Here is a 23,433-nt window from a genome sequence, read left to right as displayed (position 1 = left end):
ATCTTTTTTTTATTAGAGATTTGTATTATTAGCAATTTCTTAGCTTTCAGCAAATAAACCTAATGAAGTGTACCTATCCATGATAATCTTTACTTGGTGTTACAGAGAAAACAGTACAATCTTTATATATAGTAAATAATTCTCCCCTGGTATTGATTCAGCATAGGAAGAATTATGACAATATAGCAGCAATATGGCAACAAATTCTTGTTGAACATATTTACTGTTATGGGTTAATAAAACAGTTTTCTGGGGCCAGCCCTGGTGGTCTAGCAGTTAAGTTCAGTGCGCTCTGCTTTGGTGGCCCGGGTTTGGTTCCCTGGGGCAGACCTACACCACTCGTCTGTTAATGGCCATGTGGCGGTGGCTCACATACAAAAAGAGGAAGATTGGCAACAGATGTTAGCTCAGGGCAAATCTTCCTCAGAAAAAACAAAACAAAACAAAGAAAAACAAAACAAAACAGTTTTCTGTTAAAGTCCTAACATTTTCTCATATTGTTGGACAGCAGCACTGACTGCTCTTATGATCACTGTTCTAAGCACTGTAATAGTATGTAATAACAACAAAATAACAATAATAATAACAAGCTATAACATTCATTGAGATCTTACTATATGCCTTCTGTTTTTTAAAATACTTCCCATGGGCTCATTTGAGCCCACAGCAACCCTGTGAGGAGGGTACTGTTACTATCTCCATATTACAGATGAGGGAACTGAGGCATCCAGTTTCTTGGCCATGGGCATGTCATGTGTAAAGGTAGAGCCAGGATACAGTCTGGGAAGTCTGCCTTCAGTTGCTGAGTTCTTCACTGTCATGGCTATGGCTGTGGGGCATGGGACTCAGGATGAATCACCTTCTATATCAAACATATTGGGGCTGTGGTGGTGGGCTGAGCGTGAGCAGATTGTACGGCTGTGACCTTCAGATCTTTAGTACAAGTTGAGAGGCTGCCTCCTTCTCTTAGCCCGCCTGCTTACTGACTGTCTCTCGGTCACTGTCTGCCTTAGCAGAATGGCCATCTCTGAAGTGTGGGGACTGGGGGAGTTGCCATGGTTTCTGCAGTTTTCAGTAGCCTGTATGTGAGTGACACAACTGCATCCACGTTCCTTCTTTATTGTCCTTTCTGCCTTCATGGAGTTGTAGCACATATTGAACTCAGAAAGAGATCATAAAGAACTTTAAGGAAAAGTCTAGAAAGGTGGAACCTTGTTAGTATAATTTCATCATTCAGTATCAAGTCCTTAGCTTTGAACGTCTAGAAGCTCAGTTTTGTCAGTATAAGAGTTGAGTAAGCTTTGGGGGACAGCTTCACCAAAATTAAATGAATGGGGACTGATGTATTGATCAATTTTGTGAATTCATGAATTTTTAAATCAACTATGAGGTATAATTTTTAAACAGTAAAATGGACCGATTTTAAATGTACAGTATGATGAATTTTGACAAATGTTTACAGCTATGAAACCTCGGCCCAGATCAACATGTAGAACCTTCCATTATCCTTACTGAGAGTCCCTTGTGTCACTTCCCCTGTCCTACCCTCAGCCTCAGGCAACCAACCACTGATATGCTTTCTCTCACTACAGATTAAATTTCCTTTCTAAAGCTTAATATAAATGGAATCATATAGTATATACTCTTTTGTGGTTGGTTTCTTTTGTTCAACAAAGTGTTTCTGAGATTCATTCACACTGTTTCACATAGTAGTAGTTCATTCATTTTTATTGCTGACAATATTTTACTGTATTGATATGCTACAAATCATTCATCCATTTACCTGTTAATGAATATTTGTTTCCAGCTTTTAGCTATTATGAATGAAACTACTCTGAATATTTATGTACAAGTCTTTCTGTGACTATAAGTTTTCATTTCTCTTGGCTTATTAGTTAGGGTACAATCAAGAGATAGAAATCACATAGTAATTTGAAGGGGAAAGTTTAATTTTAAAATATTCTTAAAATCATTAAACAAAGGATAATTATTAATAGGAGATTATTATTAGAGGACTGGAGTGATGGGGAATTGGCTATTAAGAGGTAAAGAGAACTCTAAAGAATACAGGATTAGTAGAACAGGGAGCAGCCACTGCCCCGAGGACTGAGAGAGAACACTCAGAGGAGACCTCTGCCTTTCCTGAGGTGAGAGCCAGGGCTCATTTGGGAGGGAATGGCCATGGCTCAATGGATGGTGGAGAATTTCTGTGAGGTGCCTTCCCAGCAGGAATCACTGGATATCTGTTCAGGAGTGCTGAAGTGGGGCAAGTGTCCACAGGGAGACATTGCACTCTGGAACTCACTGCAAAGGTACCCATGGGAAGGCCCTGGGAAGCTGTCCAAGGACTGGTGCCTAGCTGGCCACACTCACTGGGGAATTAGGGATTCCAAGGGAAGAAGCTGTTTACCCAGAGGGATTCACAGTGACCCACTAGGGAAGCATGCTAAGGCCGTGCTGAGGGAGTCAGTCAAGTGGAGTTGGCTTGCCAGCAATACTTCTGCCTGGGTGCCAGGGAAAGCCATTCGAGGGCAGGTGCTTAGCAAGTGGCACTGGTAGGCAAGCTGCTCTACGGGTCCTGGGGAAGCTGTTTGCTGTGAGATGCCCTGCTGGTGGCACTCCACTACTGCCCTACTGCCTGCGGGAGTGCAAGGGAAGCTGCCCATGGCAAGGTGCTGTAGGCTTTTGGCCACTGGGCACTGTGGAAAAAATTGTGTGCACTGCAAGATGCTGATGTGAGGAGCACACCAGAACCAGAAAGAGAAACGCCTTTTCCCTACGTTGTTTTTTTCCAGAACCCTCTACTACAAAGCCTAACATTGTGCCATCTGGCAAAGGAGAAATATTTACAGGATTCAGCTCCATTATCACAGAGCAGGTGAGTAAGGGTGGATATGGAGCTGGGAGTCAGTAACTGATAACTGGCACGCTTGGTAAAGACGTAGGAGTGCAGGTGCTGAGTCATCTGTTACTACTGTGTGTTTAACCAAATAAGAAACCGCCAGACTGTTTTCCAAAGTGGTTGCACCATTTACATTCCCACCAGCAATGAATGAGACTTTCAATTCTCCACATCATCGCTAATGCATGGTATTATCAGTCTTTTCACTTTTAGCTATTGTAGTGAATTTGGTATGGTATATCTTTTTGGTTTTAATTCACATTTCCCTGATGGTGAATGATGTTGATAACCTTTTTATTTGCATATTGGCCATTTGTGTATCTTTTTTTGATAAATGTTTTTTCAAATATATATTTTTATATTGGGTTATTTTCTTATAGCTGAGTTGTATATTTTATGTATATATATTCTGGATAAAAGTCCATTGTCAGATATATGTGTTATGAATATTTTCTCCCAGTCTGTGTCCTGTCTTGGCATCTTGTTATTGATGTGTTTCAAAGAGCAGGACTTTTAAAATATGATGAAGTCCAATTTAACAATTTTTCTTTAACAATGGTTTTCTGTCCAATCTAAGAAATCTTTGCCTAGGTAGCATATTTTTTCTCCTGTGTTTGTTCTATAAGTTTTAGAGTGTTCACTTTTATATTTAGGTCTATGATCCATTTCAGATTAATTTTTCTGTATGAGATGAGAGAAGGATTGAGGTTTATATGGATATGAATACAAATCTGCCCCCTCCAACCCCCCCCCCGCCCCCCTCCCTCATATGGACACTCAGTTGTTCTGCACCATTATTTGAAAAGAGTTTTTTTTTCCATTGAATTACCTTCGGCACTTTGTCAAAAATCAATAGACCATATATGCCTGGCCTATTTCTGGAGTCTCTGATCTGTTCCATTAATCTGTGTTTTATGTTTATGCCAATACCACACTGTCTTGATTACAGTAGTTTTATGGTAAGATTTGCAATCCAATAGTACAAGTCTTCTACATATGTTTTTTTTTGAAAATTGTTTTTGCTTTTTTAGCTTTGTTTTTTTTTGCATTTCCATACACATTTTAGAATCTTATTGTCAATGTTTGCAAAAGAGTTTACTGAGATTTTAATTTTGATTGAATTGAATCTATAGATCAATTTGGGAAGAACTGGCATTGGAACAATTTTGGTCTTGTGATCCATTAACACGACGTTCTCCACTTATTTAGGTGTTCTTTAATTTCTTTCACAATGCTTTGTAGCTTTCATTGTGAAAGTCTGCACATAAATTGTTAAATTTATTCATAAACAATTTATGGTTTTTGATGCTTTTTTAAATGGTATTTAAAATTTTATTTTCTGGGGCCTGCCTGGTGGCGTAGTGGTTAAGTTTGCACACTCCGCTTCAGCAGCCCGGGGTTCACAGGTTCGTATCCCAGGCGCAGACCTGTGTACTGCTTATCAAGCCATGCTGTGGCAGGCATCCCACATATAAAGTAGAGGATGATGGGCATGGATGTTAGTCCAGAGCCAATCTTCCTCAGCAAAAATAGGAAGATTGGCAACAGATGTTAGTTCAGGACTAATCTTCCTGACAAAAAAAAAATTATTTTCCAACTGTTTGTTGCTGGTATACAGAAATAAACTTGATTTTCTTTATATTGACATTAAATCTTGAGACTTTGTTTTACTTACTTTTTTTTTCTAGAAGCTTTGTTTTTTTCCCCCTAAATTATTTAGGGATTTAGTTCTTTCTTGTCTGTATGTCTTTTATTTTCTTTCTCACCTTGCTGTAATGGCTAGGATTACTACTGTGGTGTTGAATAGAAGTGGTGAGATTGGAATCTTCGCCTTTGTGCACAATATTAGGGAGAAGGCATTCATTCTTTCATCACTAAGTATGATGTTAGAAGGAGTTTTTGATAGATGCTTCTTATATTGCTAGTTTTCTGAGAGTTTTAAAGTATTTTTTAATCAATTTTTTTTTTCTGTGTCTATTGAGATGACCATATGTATTTTATTATGTTAGTGTGGTGAATTATATTGATTGATTTTTGAAAGTGAAACCAACCTTACATTCCTGGGATAAATCCTTCTTGGTCATGATGTGTTCCCCCTGTTTGTATATTGCTGGATTCTATTTCCAAATTTCTTGAGGTTTTTTGTATCTGTATTCATGGAGGATATTGATCTGTGGTTTTCTTGTTTTCAGTGTGTCTGGTTGAGGTATGTGGGTTATGCTGGCCTCATAAAATGTATTGGAAAATGTTCCCTCATCTTCAAATAGCTAAGACAGTTTGTGTAGCATCGATATTATTTTTTTACTTAAACATTTGATAGAATTCTTCAGTGAAGCCATCTGCGTTTTGAATTTTTGTTATTTAAAAAATTTAACAATGAAATCAATTTATTTAATTGATAGAGGATAAACACAAGAAAAACATACCACACACATCATAATTAAATTGCCAAAGACTAGTAACAAAAGCAACCAGGGAAAACAAGACACATTACGTATAGAGAAACAAATATGAGAACAATTACAGACTTCTCAAGCCAGCAGTAAAAGAAACAATCTCTTTAATGTGATAGAAGATAAAACTTTCTTATGACTAAAATACACCTATTTGTTGTCCTGGGTACCCTCTCCCTAATTCCACTGGGTGGATTGCATTAATTATTGAACACTTTCCTGGTGAGCGTGGAATCAATGTACAGGGGGATGGAGATTCTTAAGGGTTTGTTTGCCTCAGCCACAGAAAGTCTTGTGAACACTGTCAGTCTCACAAACATACTCCTCCCAAGTTGCCCCACCTCCTCCCAAGATGCACCCCCGTCTTGCCAGCATATCATGCCGAATATCGTCTATTCATCCTCAACATCTCAACTTTGCTTACATGTCACCCAATCTTTTAGGAAGTTCAGACAGTTCTACCATCAAAATTGTCCAACATCTTGTCACCCTTTCCATGGCCACCATGCTGGTGCTTGTCACCACTATTTTATGCTTGGAATATAATAGGAATATTATACCTGTTTTCTCTGCTGCCTCCCTTCACCTGCACACACTCCTCTCCCCAGTTTAATGTTGACGTGGTAGCTAAAGTCATATTGGTCACATGTAAGTCAGATCAATTAATCCTCTGCTCTGAACTCCTGGTGATTTTCTGTCTCCCCCAGAATAAAATCCAGATTCCTTAGTATAGCCCACAAGGCCCTACACAGACTGGCCTCGGTGACTTGTGTTTTTCCATCATGCAGTGTGTTCAGACATAGCGGTGTTCTTGCTCTTTCTCAAACACTCCGGGCGTGCTTCCACCCCAGGGCCTTAGCATTTCTGTTCTCTTTGCTTTTTTTTTTTTTTTTTTTTTGCATCCGGTATCCAAATTGCTTCTCTCACCATCAGCAGATTTTTATTCAAAGTTACCTTCTCTGGTAGGTCTTCCCTGATGACCTATTTAAAATTGTACCCTCTCCTCTCCTCATTATTCTCCTTATTTTCTCTATTTTTTTCAGTAGCATTGATCATCATCCAACATAGTTAAATATTTTATCAACTTATTTTATTTTTTCTATTCCACTTAGAATGCAATTTTTGTCTGTTTTAATCACTAGAATATCTCTGTTGCCTAAAATGTCATTGAGAACATTGTACACACTCAAGAGATATTTGTGGAATAAGTAAATATTTGAAGTCGGTTGTCTTAGTGGCCAGATACTTGTGACTTCCAGACTCAATATTTCTTTGCCTTCACACAGACCACCCTGTTGCCATGTTCTTTTTTCGCATGAAGGTTACATAATACCCATGACTAGGGTAGAGCTTTTTTTTGTATTCAGACATATTTTTCCTGGCTTTGCATACTGGTTATTTTGCTTTGACTTGGAAGTCCCCAAATCGACTCAGGTATATATCTTTTGGAGTGGATTATTTCTACTGAGAACTAATTTTGTCCTTTGTGGTTTCTTTCTGAAGGTTTCATCCTCAGATGGCAACATTAATTTAAGTTACATGGCAACTCATTGTAGTCACTGATAACCTCTTGGAAAGTGTTAAAAATGAGTTCAGTTCAGCTGTGAACATTTGAATTCGTATAATCAGTGTTTATTCCTTGCCACCTCCTTATTATAAATGGCGGTTGGGTGCATGGGCCAACCCGCAAAAGCCTATTTTATCTGCGTGAAGCTGAACAGTAGTTCTAATAATATCATTGTACCTATGTGATTTATAATCTTTTTTATATGAGAAAGTGTATCCAAGTTCTAAGCAGCTGTGAGGGCTATCTGCTTGTAAGCTCCAAGCAATTGATTTATAAACCTTTTTGAAATGTGGCTTGATGACCTGTTAGGGATAACATTTACTTGGAAACATTTCATTATCTTGGATAAAATGTGACAATCGATGTTGATTAAATATTGTATACAGGAATTAGAAGTTTAAAAGTGTTAAGTTGTAACATTAGGCTTAATTTGATAGTTTTTTTATCCTTCTCTCATACGAACACGAACACGTGGCCCTTCTTACTGGCTTGTATACAGCATTCTCTTCTTTTGTGCCTACATCACCTGGTTAGCAAATCAGATATTATGATTGGCCGTTTTAACATTTGAAAGCCTAGCAATTTTCTTAACAGAAGGACAGAGAATTTACCATGGAATGGCAAAGGGATGTTCTTGTGGCCCTGATTTTGTTTGCCAAGCAACCTCCTAATAGGGTGAATGAGAGACAGGAAATGCAGTTAAGCTCTGAATTCTGGTCTGGTACATTTGTGAAGATAATCTATGTTCCTGCCAACATGATGCTGTAACTGTGTTCCCTTGGAATCATAGAGTGACCTGTAGAAAAAAGAGGCCAGTTCATCCTCCAGAACAGTGAGCCAACTTCCAGATCTCATGATGGCCATTAAAGATATGAGATTAGACTATGTGATGTCTCTGGGCTGACTCAATAATTTTACAAAGGACTTTGTACATATCCCTATCTTTCTTCTCTTCAGTGCCCCTTTCATTAGTTAGCAATCTCCATTCCATAATAGACCATTGAGAGAGATGGGAAGAGGGATCCTTTTACTCCCATTTTAGAGATGTTTGCCTTTGGTAGCATGTGAGTTCTTACTTTTCTTGGGAGCTGTTTGAATTTTATTATTTACTGTCCTGCCCCATTTTGGCATCCGTGTATTTATTCTACCTCGTATATTTGTGTATCGCCCCGCTGTACCCAGCATTTCTCAAACTAGCATCTATAGATCTATAGATCTATATCTAGATCTTTGAGAACTTATTTTTGGTTATCTCTGAGTACAATGAGAATGTTTCGATTTTCTGTTTGATGATATAAAGTAATTGACATAAGATATTCTAGATGATGTGGAAGTCCATTTCTGTTGAGTTTACATTTACCTCGCAACAGAGCGAAGGTCAATTAACATCACAATAATTAATTTTAAGGATTGCCTTAGTTTGAGTTGAGAAAAGAGTTGGGAAAATTGAAATCATCACAGGACACTGGTATAGGATGTCAAATACAGAAGACTATGCGTCATACCATGTTTACCTTGCGTCTGAATGTACAGGGTGATTGGGTAGATCTATCTTTGTACGAATTGCAACATTTCTTTCTTTTTGTTTTGCAATGCAATGAAGATATTTTCATAAGCAATATTTTAAAAACATTGGTATTGCATTTTGTTGTATTAATATGTTGTTTGTCACATAAAATGACCAACTGGTTCTCGAAAAGGAGTTTGCTATTAAAAAGGGAAAATAATGAAAATTAATCGATGGCCAAAATATGCTCAAAATAATAATAATCAAGCCAGTAGTAACTGACATAAAATATAAATACTGTAGATAAATACAGCTTTCTACTAGTTTACTCAATGTTGGCAGCTCAGTTTTAGAAAAACAGTATGTATCACATTAAATTAATGTAGTTAAGTTGATTGGTAATTATTTTTTAATTTTGGTTAGAGGAAATTTCTCTACTCTTTTTATTTCCATGTAGAGAGATACCCATTTGAGAAACACTCCTGACGTCTTGCTCCAATCCTCATTCTTGTCCATGGAAAAGGAGTGAATTAGCTGGTTGGAGGATAACCCTTGATCCATTGTAGATGGTGGCTGCTCTGTAGACCCAAACTTTGTGCAAGTAGGTTGTTCCAAGATCTGGACTTGGAAGGGTCAGGGGAGGAATGCTTATCCTAACACTGAGCCATGTTCTTCAACTGCCTTCTCAGTATGAAAGACGATATTTTGATCTCACTTGCCTGTCTCTTTCTCTTGATTGGGTTCCATCTTGGGAGGGAGAAGAATTAATTGTTACTGAGCCTCTCACACTCCCACAGTTTTCTTTTCATTTATTTTGTAAATTTGTTTTATTTTTGTGGTTATATGGGTACAATATGCAAAAGATTTCATTCCTTTTTAATGTCATATAAATATAAGTAAAATTATAATGAAAATAAGCCAACATCAAGAATCCCTGAACGTGCTTTTCCTTTAATATGCATCCGTATAACACTAAGTTAGAGGAAATCTGAGGTAAGCGAATTGTCACTAACATACTCAAAAAAAAAAAGACTAAAGCAATGTCTCTTGAAACCTTAACAAAATAAAGTCAATTTTAAGAAATATTTTTAGAATATGGTAGTGATGATAGGTAGTTTTTAAATTTTTCTGAATTCACCATAAAAAAACAAAAAAACAACTAGGATGGCAAAGCCCCCTAACTATAAACAATATCTATAACAAAACTAGCTGAGACAGTGTGAATCCCAGAATGTGATCAAGTCAGGGAAAGCCACCAACAGCAAGAAGACCTACACCAGAACAACGTCTGGATGTGACTGCCCATTACAGCCCGGGAACGTGTTAGACCCACTACGGGAATACCATCAGCATATTCTGATCTGTGGGAGGAAATCCTACTGAAGAAAGGTACTTTTAACAAATAAGTGAAAGAATAAAAAAGAGTAAATTAAAGGGACTTCAGAGACATATTAACATATTAGACAGTTGTGATTGATGTAGGGATTATATTAAGATCTTCATTCAAGCAAACTATAAACATTGTAAGAAAATTTAGAAAATATGAATATAACTGAGTATTTGATTATATTAAGGAATTATTATTAACTAAAATTTTTTAGATGTGATAATAGTATTGTGGTCATTTTGAAAAGAATCCCTAGACTTATAACTAGAACATACAACGACATACTGGGGCTTTGGGGAGGGAAAAAAAAGAGAGGAAGATTGGCAACAGATGTTAGCTCAGGGTGAATCTTTCCCAGCAAAAAAAAAAAAAAAAGAAGAAGAAGAAACCCTAACTTTTGGAGATGTATAATAAAATATTTACAGATAAAATAATATGATATCTAGAGAGGAAGAAATAAAATGAGGTAGAGATGGAAAAAGATTGGTCATGAGTCAATTTTTGAAGCTGGATGACTGAGGTTCATTATAGTATTCTCTCTCTACTGTGGAATATGTTTGAAATTTCCTATAATAAACATTTTTAAAAATCCACTAAGAGAACAAAAGGGTATTTAAATGAGACTATAAGGACTGGAGGATGGGCTATAGGACTTTAGAGAAAGTGTTTTTAATAGGACAAAGTGAAAGAAAACCAAAGCAGATTTAAAAATCCTGGATACCTGGTAGAAATCATTCCAGTTCTATTCAAATATTGTGGCTCCCTAGCAATCTACAATAGCAGATAAGTGCAAAGTCTTTTCTTTTTAACTTTGTAATATATTTGTGTCTTATACTTAAAAAGGTCTGTCTGACAGGTTGGCAATTTCCCCAACTTTTTACCAAGCCAGAGCTTCCCAGCATGTGTGATGAGAATGGATTACAGGTTTGCTTTAGCCCTTACAGGGGCTGGGACATCTGATCTCCTGGGCTAGGACTTTCAGCCTCCAGCTGTAAGCAGCCTTGTCTTTTTACCTTGATTTGTTATACAGATATTATAATTTCTTAGACATACCATACCTTAAAAATACTTGGAAAACACTAGACTAAACCGTAAGTCTGACTTGTTATCCCCTCTACTTAGGAATTGTTTTCTAGAGCTTACGTCATTGTTCAGAGTGGTCAATGTCTTTTTTCAAACAGAGATACACACCTCAGAAAGGAGCAGATGTCAATCTGTCAACCAACACATATTTATTGATTTCCTAGGCATAGTGGGGAGGGAGAATACATACTTTGCCTCACCATCTGTTCTTTATAAGAATCCCTTTATTTCTCCACTGACTCTGCTATTGCAAATTCCACTGACACTGATATTACAGCAGTCACCAGGGCACTCACTTGGTGGTCATTAATAAACATTTCATGAGTGGCCAACAGATGTCTGACACAGGGCAGGGTCCTGGAGGTAAAGAGGTGAATGTGTGAAACATGGTTCTTGCTCCCCTGTTCATCTCTCAGTACTCAGTCTCTTTGTCCTCAGTACTGAATTTGACATCGGTGACCTCTACTTTATAAAAACTTTCTAATTCTTGAGGTTCCAAATGGCTCCCTAGACTCCCACTGGCCCAAGCTTATTCCATCTGTAGGCCAATTCACTGATTGCTGCTGCCTCTGATGAAATATAGGCATTTCTATCATCATCTCCCATTCACTTAACAGTAGTTGAGCATCCTATGTTCCAGGCTCTGGGAACCCTGATCTCCAGTGGGAGACAGAGATTGTTAAACACTGGGGTGGTGACGTACAAGGAACAGAGGGAGTTTTGAACAACACTGCCTGGTGGCTAAGGGAGGGCTTCACAGATTGTGAAAATTAGGCTGGGTTTCAACGGATAACATACAGAGTTGGGTTAACATTTTCCTTCTATTGCTCCTCCCTTCCCTGTATGGCTGGGTTAGCCACAGAGCACTCATTTATTTATTCATTCGTTGAAAAACTATTTATCAAGCACCTACTATGTGACAGGGACTCTGCTAGGCCCTGATTCAGCAGGTGAATGGGCACCAATCCAGCAAAGAGACAACATGGGGAATCTGTATCGGGGCGGGAAGTGGGGTAGGATCAGAGGTCCACAGATCAAGCCCAGGTGGGGAAATGGGAAACCCAGTGTGATTCTTGACAGATGCTCTGTCCTCAGAAGTTTATGAAAGAGGTATAATTAGACAGCTTTGGAAGCGCAGGTAGGTAATGCAGTTAAGTTGTTTTCCATTTTAGGTACAATCTGTGCTGTTTACATGAGTTCAAATCCCAAATATGTTATCCTGGGCAAAATTATCCATTCTCTGCCCTTGTTTCCATATTTGTAAAATGAAGGTAAGGGTAGCCACCCTACAGATTCTTGGGAGTATTAAACATAATTTATATAATTCACCTAGAATTATAACGTGAAATGTGCTCAATAAATGTAATTGTTTAAAGTTTTGGGATTTTGAACTAATGTTAGTTGCAGCATTTCTAAAAGGATGAAACAGCAAGGGGTGTGTATGTGTGTGTGTGTTGTAGGTACGAAGAGTGCAGGAGCTTACAGAATGTCACAGAAAGAATTAATTTGTGAACCACTGGTAGTAACCAATCATTAGCAGTTGAATATCAGTTGTCAGTTTCCACAAGAATTACATTCAGGAGTGTTGGAACTCTGCCCTGGTTTCTGAGAGGGAGGCTGCATGGTTTCTGCACATTTGTCTATAGCTGACTAAAATCCACTCCTTATAATTTCTGAGGTGATATTTGTATTAATTTATTTGTTTTAAGTTTTAGTCACCACAGTGCTGGAATTGAGCCACACTTATTCCCTGCCTTTATCACATTTTAAAAAATGCGGATTTTTGTGTCTTTTAGTGTGAAAGAGAAAATTCCTGTTATATTTTAACTTATAACTAGTGATTTTTTTCAGCCTCTCATGTAAATGCTCACATAAAGGCAATTAGAGCCTTCAGTCGTGACCTCCACGACTTTGACTGCTTTCGTTAGAGACGAAGATGTGAGGATGGTTGTGGGAAGGACTTGAGAACTAAGACAGCTCACATATGTCATAAGATTAATTTTAGACTAGATATTTTTTCCATTCAATGCTCACTTACTTTCTCCACTTTTACGGTATCATGCTAAGATTGAAAATATCCAAGAAATTTCTGACCAAAGAGACAGAATTATTTCCCAAGAGGATTGATTCATCATGCATTTATATTCTTCTTCAAGCTGAATAAATTTCAGAGCTAGGCTAAAAAATGTGTAAAAGGTTTGCATACCCTAGCCGTGGCTCCAGAACCAATATATTCATGCTCTCAGATGTTATTTTGTCTTCAAATAATGTCCTGAATGCTCACAATAGCACATTCTGTTGCTTATTGAGCACAAAGTTATTTTTATCAAAGGATATCATTTCTCAATCGTCTTCCACCAACCCCTTCACCTCCCTTGCCACTAGCCAAAATACCAAAACTAAACTAAACCAAAATTTTAAAGAATAGAAGGGTTAAAACATTACTTTCTTAGAACATATAAAAATCATCCAGGGGATATTGGAGTTTAATTAAAATAAATAAATAAATTTCCCTCTGAGTCCTTAGATGGCACTCCTTGGTAAAAGTCTTTGATGCTAACCATTTAAGTAAATTACCAGCAATAAGACGAGTATTCTATTGTCACCATATGGGTGTGGCTGAGCCTATCCTTGTTTAATTTAGAGCCATGAAAGATTATCAGAGAGCATAGTGAAAGATAGCAATATGTTGCGATTTAGGAAGGTATAGGTATAGGTTATTTTAATGGTCTAAAATCCAGGTAGGTAAGAAAGAGAGTATCTGCGTCAAGAGTTGCCAAGTTAGAGGAAGGACCACACTGTGAGTCTGGTGTCCAAGGGCAGCAAGCAGCTCTGGGATATGTTCAACATTGAGATCCTGGGCAGAATATTGAGACCCAGGAGCAGGGGGCAAGAACAGGGACCTAGTTATCAGAATTGGGGATCAAGGTAGAGATTTGCTGCCATGGACAAGATAGAGCCTTGGCTATCAGGGGGAGACCTAGAGTCAGAACCCTTCAAAGGGCAGATTAAGTGGATCTTTTTTGAGTATCCTTTAAATCTCTCCACAACTAACATCAGACTTGATCTTGGACCTGGGGTGTTGGACCAGGGCTTGCAGGCAAGAGTTAAAATATAAAATTTTCCCATTTATGAGTCATCCCTGGGTGAAACACAGTTCCTCTGTGCTCTAATCTGAATTGGCCTGTTAGTTTAACTGCTAACTAATGTATAACATGGTGATTAAACATAGACGTTCTAGTATTAGACAGATCCCTTGACTAGCTTTAGACTAGGTTGGGTCAGGTTATTTAACTTCTCAAAGCCTCTGTTTCCTGATCTATAAAATGAGAATAAGAAAATTATTTCACAATCTTATTGTTAGGATTGTTGTGAAACAGTGGTATAATTCCTGGCACATAGCTCATTAGAATTCGCACTTTAGTTTTATGTCTAACTGGTTACCAGGTATAGAGAGGACTTGAAGTGTGGCTGAAGGGTTGATGCTCAGGCACCAGTTGACACACAGCCTTCCATCATCAGCCCAGACCCCTGTAGGCTACTCTTTCTGCCTCATTCGCTGTGCCTGTCAGCCTGGCTGAATTGTGTGACAGTTCTATAGTTAAAAACCCTGTAATAATGCTTGCCAAGAAGTATAACACACAAAATCTTATCTCTAGAAGTCTGTTTAATATATTCATCAATTTTGCCTAAGCTCTGAGTGTGACTTTTCACCCCTGAATACAATACAATACAGAGAGTCTTTTTGTGGATATGATTCTTTTGTGAAAACGTGAGTATTGTACTAAGAATAAGATGCAAATGTGCTTTTTTAAAAAGAGTAAATGAAGTTAAAAATTGTTCTCTTAATGGTTACTGTTTTGCTTTCATGATTAATTTTATGGGAAAAACCTACACACATAAGTTATTATCCAATTTCTTCCTTTTTGCTTATCAAACTCATGTTTGTTTTTTTCAAGTGTGTAAGTGCCAGATTTAGCCCTGTTTCAGAAAATGTAAATTTTTAAAAAAAATTGCCACCTACACACCAAATTATTTAGGACTTTGAAATCATTTCAGGGCTGGCCCCGTGGCTTAGCGGTTAAGTGCGCACGCTCTGCTGCTGGCAGCCCGGGTTCGGATCCCGGGCGCGCACCGACTCACCGCTTCTCTGGCCATGCTGAGGCTGCGTCCTGCATACAGCAACTAGAAGGATGTGCACCTATGACATACAACTACCTACTGGGGCTTTGGGGGAAAAATAAATTAAAAAAAAAAAAAGAAAGAAAGCCTTGGCTGGGCCTTCATTGTAAGGGTCTTGATTTCAGGGGTGCTTAAAAAAAAAAAAAAAAGAAATCATTTCAGAAAAATGGTTATGTTTATGAATAATGAAATAATGAATAGTTATGTTTACCAAGTAATGAAATTACATAAGCAATTTATTGAATAATTGTTAATAATTAATGCCAAATAATGAAACAGTCAAAAGACAGATTCTGACCCTGAATAATGTACAGTCATTGAAATGCCATCATGAGCAGATACCTCTCAGTCAGGTCAGTGTTCAGCTGACAGTGGGGTACTGTGCGGATGGGAAGGAAACAGAGAACAGTGGCCAGTTAACCGACCTTCCTTAGTGCTTGGATCAAAGAGTTCTTAGCAACTCTGAATCAGAGCCACCTTGTAATCCTTAGCACTCAATGTATGGATTGCTGAAGTAAATCTCAGTTTGCTTAATGTCTAGAAAAGAGGAGAAAAAAGCAGCTATTTAGCCATCACAATTTTCAAAGAAGGACAGGATGGCACTGTTAACAGATGTGGAATTTTCCTCCGTCTTCAGTCAATCAGCAGGCTTCACTGAATACCCACTATATGCAAAGCACTGTGTGCAAAGAACAGTATATTAAGGATTGTAGAGGGATATAAAGTATAATAAAAGCACATGTCAAGTAAGGAAAATTCTGTCACATATATCATCTCATGTGATCTTGACAACATCCCTGTGAAGAAGGAATACAGGTCTTATAACTTTTCCCACTTTGTGGATAAGACGATGTAAGGTCTTTGAAATTAAATGATTTGCTCCATCATCTGCAGAGCTGGCATCTGGATCCATATCCTCAAAAACAAATATTCATTCATTCAAAAGTTTTATTGAGGACCTACTGTGTGCCATGCACTGTGCCAAGTACTGGTGCTATGAAAAAGGCCCTGCTCTTCCAGAGCCCGCATTCCAGAAGGGGAGATGGGAAACAACAGTTCCAAGCAGTGATTGCTGGGTTCTGGATGAATGGTGCAGGCACATGTGAAATGCACCGAGAGTTCAGAGAGGGAAGTCCTTTCACCCTGGCAAGGAAGACAGGGATGTCTGCTGGGTTTTAAAGTTTTGCGTGTGTGTGTGTGTGTGTGTGGTGGGGGCTTCCCTTCAAAGGAAGGAGAGATGGCAGGAGCAACGAGATAGAACCCAGGAGTGTGAGATGAGTGGATCAGCTGGGCTGGAGGCAGCAAAGATGCCTGGGAAGAAAGGTTGGGAGGCCACCTCCGTGGTGTAGTGGTTAAGTCCACGAGCTCCGCTTGGGTGACTCGGAGTTCGCGGGTTCAGATCCGAGGTGCAGACCTAAGCACCGCTTATCAAGCTGTGCTGTGGTGGTGTCCCACATATAAAGTAGAGGAAGATGGGCACAGATGTTAGCCCAGGGCCAATCTTCCTCAGCAAAAAGAGGAGAATTGGCAACAGATGTTAGCTCAGGGCTAATCTTCTTCACAAAAAAAAAAAAAAGAAGAAGAAGAAAGAAAGGTTGAGATTGTGTCCCAGAAAGCCAGGCAGAAAGGTTGAGCTTTAAGATGTAGGAATCACTGAGGGTTTTTAAGCGTTAGAATGATCTAAAAAAAAACGATGGAGATTAATATGGCAGAGTGTGGTGTATGGATTCTAAGGTGTGAGATAAGAGGCAAGAAACCAGTTTTTTAATGATCAGTTTAAAGTGTTTATCTTCTCAAATTAACTATGTTGTATGAAGCAATTAGTATAATAGTTATCATAAAACTTTCCTAAATTGTTCTTTTGAAACATGTAAAAGACATTAAAAAATATTTGGGAATTAATTAGGAACCTAATATAAAAGAAATATTTTAATTGAATATATGAAAAAGAACAATTCTCTTTTGTTATCAGGATTTTTTTTCATCAGATCAAGGTCTAAGATCTATATTTTATAGGAGCATTGATATATGTGCAGGGCCTTGACATGATACCTCATACATGGAGCTAGAGATTTTTGCCAAATTCTGACTATTTTTCTTCTCCGTGGTTTATTCAAGGATATTCTTGGTAAATTGATTTTTTCTTTACATTCTGATCCTTATCCTATCGCAGTTCATTTATTTTCAGGTATAATCAAAGTAGTTCAAAAATTGATATAAGATGGAGGGACAGGATGAATTTCTTAGGATTTAAAGAACAATGTAGATGAAAAGTTTTATTAGATATCGTAAACCTCTGTCTTTAACCTGAATCACTTTATTTTATTGCAGTTTTTATTCTAGATTTCTCCACTATTAACCAGTACATACACAGTATAAGTTTTTTTATCATGAATATTTCTTTATATAATTTGATGCTTTCAATCTTTACTAATATTCAATTAACTAAAACATAGTCTCTAAGAAGTTTCCAGTGTCTGTTGTTTAGGACGATAAAGCTTCTGATGAATAGCACAGCACACAATGGAAAAATACTTAGGTTTTTTTTTTTTTTTTTGGTGAGGAAGATTGGCTCTGAGCTAACATCTGTTGCCAATCTTCCTCTTTTTGCTGAGGAAGATTAGCCCTGAGCTAACATGTGTGCCCATCTTCCTCTACTTTGTATGTGGGAAGCTGCCACACATGGCTTGATGGGCAGTGTGTAGGTCCTCGCCCGGGATTCAAACCTGTGAACCCCGGGCCGCCGAAGCGGAGGGTGCAAACTTAAACACTATGCCACCGGGCTGGTCCCCAGAAATACTGAGTATTTTGTCAAATGATTGAAACAAATATTAATAGTTGCATATATATTACATAAACATATATACATACATATAGACATGTGTAAAATTTTGTTAGGTTGAGATTTATTAAACTAGAAAAATAAAATGGACATATTATTTTATTTACTGTTAAATCTTATTATATTAGTGTCAGTGCATTGGCCAAATTCTTCAGGGTCCTTATAAGTAAATTATTTAGATTACTGGTGGTCAGGGTTCCCAAAATATATGGTCTTAAAGCTATTGATTAATAAATGTTTATAATTTATGACACATTGTACATATATAGAATTATTCATTACAATTTTCTGTATTCATACAGTTTGAAGTATTTTCATGGTTGGGAACGATAGCCTGAAAGTATGTTTCTGTGTCACATTTCCAAATTAATGCAATCAGCAGAGGAGTTTTCAAAAATTATAATATGAAAATTTTTAGAAAATAAATAATGAGACTAACTAATTTGTTGAGAAGTTATTATGTGCCAAGTAGTATCTGAACTTTTTACTTTATGAGATAAGTAATATTCTCGTTTCAGAAATGAAGAAACTGAGTGCAGAAAGGCGACACCTGGCTTCTCTCTTCCCCTTGTCCTCTGGTCTCCCATCAGTGTTTCTGTTGGCTGAGCCACCTAGCAGCCACCATTTCCCAGGGCTTCCTGGGAAATGCAGTATTCGAAGTTCAAGACCCCTGAAATACAGACAGACCAGGGGAGGGGGTAAGAGTTGATCCAGGGACAAGCAGGCTGGTAGTAACGTAGCACACCCACGGTGTAGAAGGCACAGGTGTATGCTCTCTTTTCCTTGGTAGCCAAGGTTTCATATGCAATTTTACTTGGTCATTCATTTGTTTAACAAATGTTAAGTACCTGCTGGATGGTGTGATTCAAAGACATATAAAATACACAGCCTAGTATTTTGCATAAATAACATATGCAAAACATGAATAGTATAAAGTAAATCTGTATAAGGACTATTATAGAATAACAGATGAGAAAGGATTTAATTCAGGCCAGAGGAAGCAGAAGTGTGAAACACTATAGAGAAAGAATGTAATTTGAGCTGGGTTTTGAAAAAAGTAGGAGGTTGTCTGGAACCCAGTTAGGTAGGCATTCAGGCACAGGAAAAGCGTGAACAAAAGCACTGAAAGATTTAAAGGGAGTTTATCAGGTACAGTGACTAGGCTTTTATAGCTGGAGTACAAGGGATATGAAAGAAAATGGAAAGAGGATAGTCAATTGCACTTTGGCTCAAAGTTACTTACACATTTGAAGAGTATCTATTGATTCCTATCCAGACTTAAGGACTATTTACTCCGTAGATTATTGAAGATTAGTTGCGTCCGTCTTCTTTCTCTTCTCATGGCTTGCACAGACCAGCATAGAGTTAATGCTGTTCTTGGTCTGAGTATCGTCTTTGCCTTATATAAGGACTCTAAAATGGAATTACAGGGGAAAAAAATGCAGTTGGCTTGCTTTCTCTAAAGCATTGGTATTTGCTGCTTCCCCAAATATTCATATGCATCATGATCACTACAAGACACGAGAAGGTGATGCAGATGTGGTCCGGCTCTATATTCTTTGTGCCTTCGTTGGCTAGATTTGAGCCCTGGCCAGGGAAGACATAATCTGGACAATAGCTCAAGCTATGCTGCTTCAGCCTCCCTTTAATACCTGGACAGGCGTCTCCAGCGATGTTGGCCACTGTGAACCCCTCTGCTGGCTTTTGACTAGCGAAGACTCAGAATTAAACAAAAGTGAACCAGGCAGGCCCGAGTAGGTGGCCATCAATGCAATGTAAATCTTTTGAGTAGCAAAATATTTCTCTGCCTCTGCTGGTTGTTCTCTGTTTTGCTCCTTCAGATCCAATCTCTGCTCCTCTCTGTGCTCTAGGAGGCTGACCTCCAGGACTCCATTACTGGTACTCACTTGCCCTTTGAATTCCCACTGATTTTGGCCCATAGGAGGTGCTAGTAGAAGAAGAGAGCACAGGTGAAGAGAGTAGTTGAGGTGGGGTATTTGTTACCCCTCCTTCTCCCTCCCAGACCATAGTTCTGGCAGAGGCTATGTCCTTTAGCTACTCTCAGGTACCCTCATTGTCAACCCCAGCTCTTACCAGGTTTCAGCAGTGCCGTACCCTTCCGTTGCCCCATCAGGTTGGGGTGATAACAGCTTCCCCCTGTTGCTAGTCCTGGGTGCCTCACCATTCCTTGCCAGTTTCCTTAATCCTGCCTATACAATGTAAAATGTCCCTTCATCAAATGCTCTAAAAGTAAACCCTTTGAGTGTGTTCTCTGTTTGTGTTCTGGATGCTGGGATACATACACCATACAGACTCCTCCTTCAGGACTGACGAATGGCTCTCAGCTCTCTCAGGAGTTGCCCTCGGTCACTTGTCCTCACCAAGGTCCTGTCTCCTTCCTGGAGCAGCCTGCATCCAATGACTGACCAATGTGGGGGGATGAAGGGCTTGGTCCTTTGGACCCAACATGGGACAGCCATAGGATTGAGATCTTGTCAGGACTGCACTGGAGCTCAGCTTCTCCCCTGCCAAACCTGCTTCCTTGTTCTCACTTCCACAGATGTGGATCCTGAGGCTGCTCCCTAATAATCATCTGGAACACGGATCTCAGCATCTGCTTCACAGAGAGCCCAGTTTACAGCGCTCATTCTTAAAAAGCGTGTGTGCTGGCTAGTTCTCATGCAGATTAATCGACTTCTCTTGCCTGCCGTTACCAACAGGACCCACAATGGCCATAGCTTTGTTTTGTACTTTCCCAGTTCATGTTCCTGGGATCCAGTATGGTCTTCTCAGATTCCTATGTCAACCTGTGCTCTTGAAAAATGATCTAACAATACGAATTAAAGCTGTCTTAAACTACCAGTTTATGCCTACTAAGTCAGCAAACATTTAAAAATATAATAGCATCCAGTAATGTTGAAGTTGTTATGGCACAGGTGTATTTACACACTGCTGACAGCATTATTAATCAAAATAACTCTTGAGAAAAATAGCACGACATTATATATCATTATGCTATTTGGCCTAATAATCACTTTCCTGAGAATATATTCATAAACAATTAAAAGGAAGAACAAATCTACATTCACAAATTATCATCTTTGTTGAAAGAAGAGACTACCATTCAATATCTGAAACAAAATACTGAATTTATTACTTTTTTAAGCAAGGGAGAGCCTTGCTTTTTAAACACAAGACTTTCCGAGTGGAGCAAGAACCTGATATTGTAAGATTTGGGGAAGCAAGGAATTTAGGTATTTGGGGACCTAAAACAACATGGGACTGCTTGGTAATTGGCTGACCCTTGACTGTGGAAGCATGGTTACCAGTGTGTGTCTGTTGCTGACTGGCTGACTTTCAAAAGTTTGGTCACTGAAGTGAGGCTGTTTCCAGTTGGCTGACTTTCAGAAACTTGGTTATTGAGTTGTCATTGGCCAATTAAATAAGTTTAAACCCAGCTGGGTAACTAACACTTATTACCATGGATACCAAATAATCAGTCTTTTCCTAGAAGTGTCGGAATTTTTTATTCTCAACGGCATAGTCTCTAACAGAAACCTAGACATAATCTCAATGTCCAATAATATACAAATGGTTAAATATATTATGATGAAGATATAATTAAATGTTATGTTGTCAGTAACCACTATTAATATTAAATAGCCACATAGTAAAGGGTTTATAGTGAAGGGTAGGTTAAACAACAGATTTTTAAGTGATATCTTCTTATTGATGGTAACTATTTGAAAAAACAATGTGTATGTAAAAGGATCAGCTCATAGAAGAATGATGAATGGCATTTTTAATGTTTTATATATGCTTGTATGATATATGATATACACACGTAATGTTTTTCAAAAAGATTTTACAAGAAAAGTAATCAAGTAATGCAACAGATTATAGGAGTATTTGAATTTTAATCATGAACGTTGAAGATCCAAATACCTCTAAGAGACAAATGAATTAATTTCAATTCAGGCCATAAGAGTGGAAAGAACACTGAACTTGGAATTGAGGTCTTAATTTAGGTCCTTTGTTTGTATCATATTGTTAGTTATCTGACCTTGGCAAACCACTTGTCCTTTCTGAGCCTCATTGGCTCATCTGTCAAATGGAATGAGTCATGATATATCTTATGGGGTTAAGAGAATTAGATGAGACTCCTACATGAAAGTGCTTTGTAAACTGTAAAATGTTATGCAAACTCTATTATTAATTCCCTGCTTTTCACACTTCAATATTTACACTGTGGATAATTCAAAGCTAATTGCTAAAAATTATAAAATCAAATGAAATCATAAATTTTTTTGAAAAATAAAATGCTCCATAATATCAAGTGTATGTTTAGAAGTGAAGCCAAGGAAGGCACATGCTGCTGCTGAAAATATTTGTCCTTCTAACAAAGTGCCTGATAACTCAGGATCTGACTGAGAGTTGGCTGGGGGAGAGACGGGACAATCTTCCTAGTACACGCTGGCAGGCCTTGTCCTGCATGGCTGCTGCTAGTGGGGGCTCCCTAGAACAGACACGTTGCGTTAGCATTATGTGCTACCGTGTTCCTTTACTTGGAAGCGTCCTTTGATTTGGAGTCATTGTGTTCAGTAGACATCTTCATGGAAAAGCTGCAGTTCTATGCTACAGAGTACATAACTATTGCTAGGAACAACAAATGTAGTACATATTCCTTCCTACTGCAGAGCCTCCACTGGATTCATAATCCTACCAAAGGTTCCACATACCCCAAAACTGAATCATGCCAAGATTGAAAAGCTATTAGTTTGGCAAGCTCAATAGTTTTGAAGTTCAACTTTCTCCAACTGAAACAGCTAATCCATAAATTAAAAAAAATCCTGTTTATACCATTGAGAGTATGAGGAATTGAGAATTGCTGGAAATCTTATAGTGACTTGGGGAATTCTGTAATTTAAAACTTGATGAATTTGATTTCCCCCTGTCTGGAAAAATCCAATATCATCTTTGCTTATTTTTCAAATTCAGGTTCAATTCTTTTACTCGAATGAAACTAAAAAATTTAAAGATAATTCATTTGCCTTATGTTGTTTGCATTTTCGTGGAAAGACTATTTCTTTGTCTGTTCATGTATGATTGTATGTGTGAATGCATATGTTTGAGTACATCAAGTTATATGTTTATTTTAATGCAGTTAAAATCTAAACTTTTCTTACACTGGAAACGTGAGAATTCTTAAACTTAATCAGTGGATAAATTAGACACCGTAACAGATGCAAATATACTTAGTCTCAGTATTGCTTTTCTCACTTGAGTATCCAAACCAGCTTAATCAATTAACAAACTAGACACTGTGACAGATTGAAATATACATATTTTCAGTGAAATATACATATTTTCAGTCCAAACCTGCTTTCACTCTAGTTTTGGAGATAAAGTAATATCCACCAATTAAAGAATAATTGAAGTCTGCTGTAATCAGAGTTGAGAGAGCACAGAGTCCCATGAAAGAGGTGGAGTTTATGCTGATTTTAAAGTAT

General features: G+C 38.1%; 1 long non-coding RNA gene across 1 annotated transcript in view; it reads left to right on the top strand.

Moving 5' to 3' along the window:
• LOC147918098 (uncharacterized) overlaps positions 1-23,433 on the top strand; it is a 54,025-nt gene that overhangs the window by 3,134 nt on the left and 27,458 nt on the right. Inside the window, exon 2 of the long non-coding RNA XR_015556468.1 lies at positions 2,796-2,878. This is a non-coding gene — a long non-coding RNA (uncharacterized LOC147918098). The remainder of the gene's footprint in view (positions 1-2,795; positions 2,879-23,433) is intronic.

The sequence above is a fragment of the Ceratotherium simum genome, chromosome 2 (genome assembly GCF_057802395.1).
Source record: "Ceratotherium simum simum isolate JZ-2026a chromosome 2, ASM5780239v1, whole genome shotgun sequence".
NCBI classification, from domain to species: Eukaryota; Metazoa; Chordata; class Mammalia; order Perissodactyla; family Rhinocerotidae; genus Ceratotherium; species Ceratotherium simum.
This window is presented reverse-complemented; position numbering and strand designations above follow the sequence as displayed.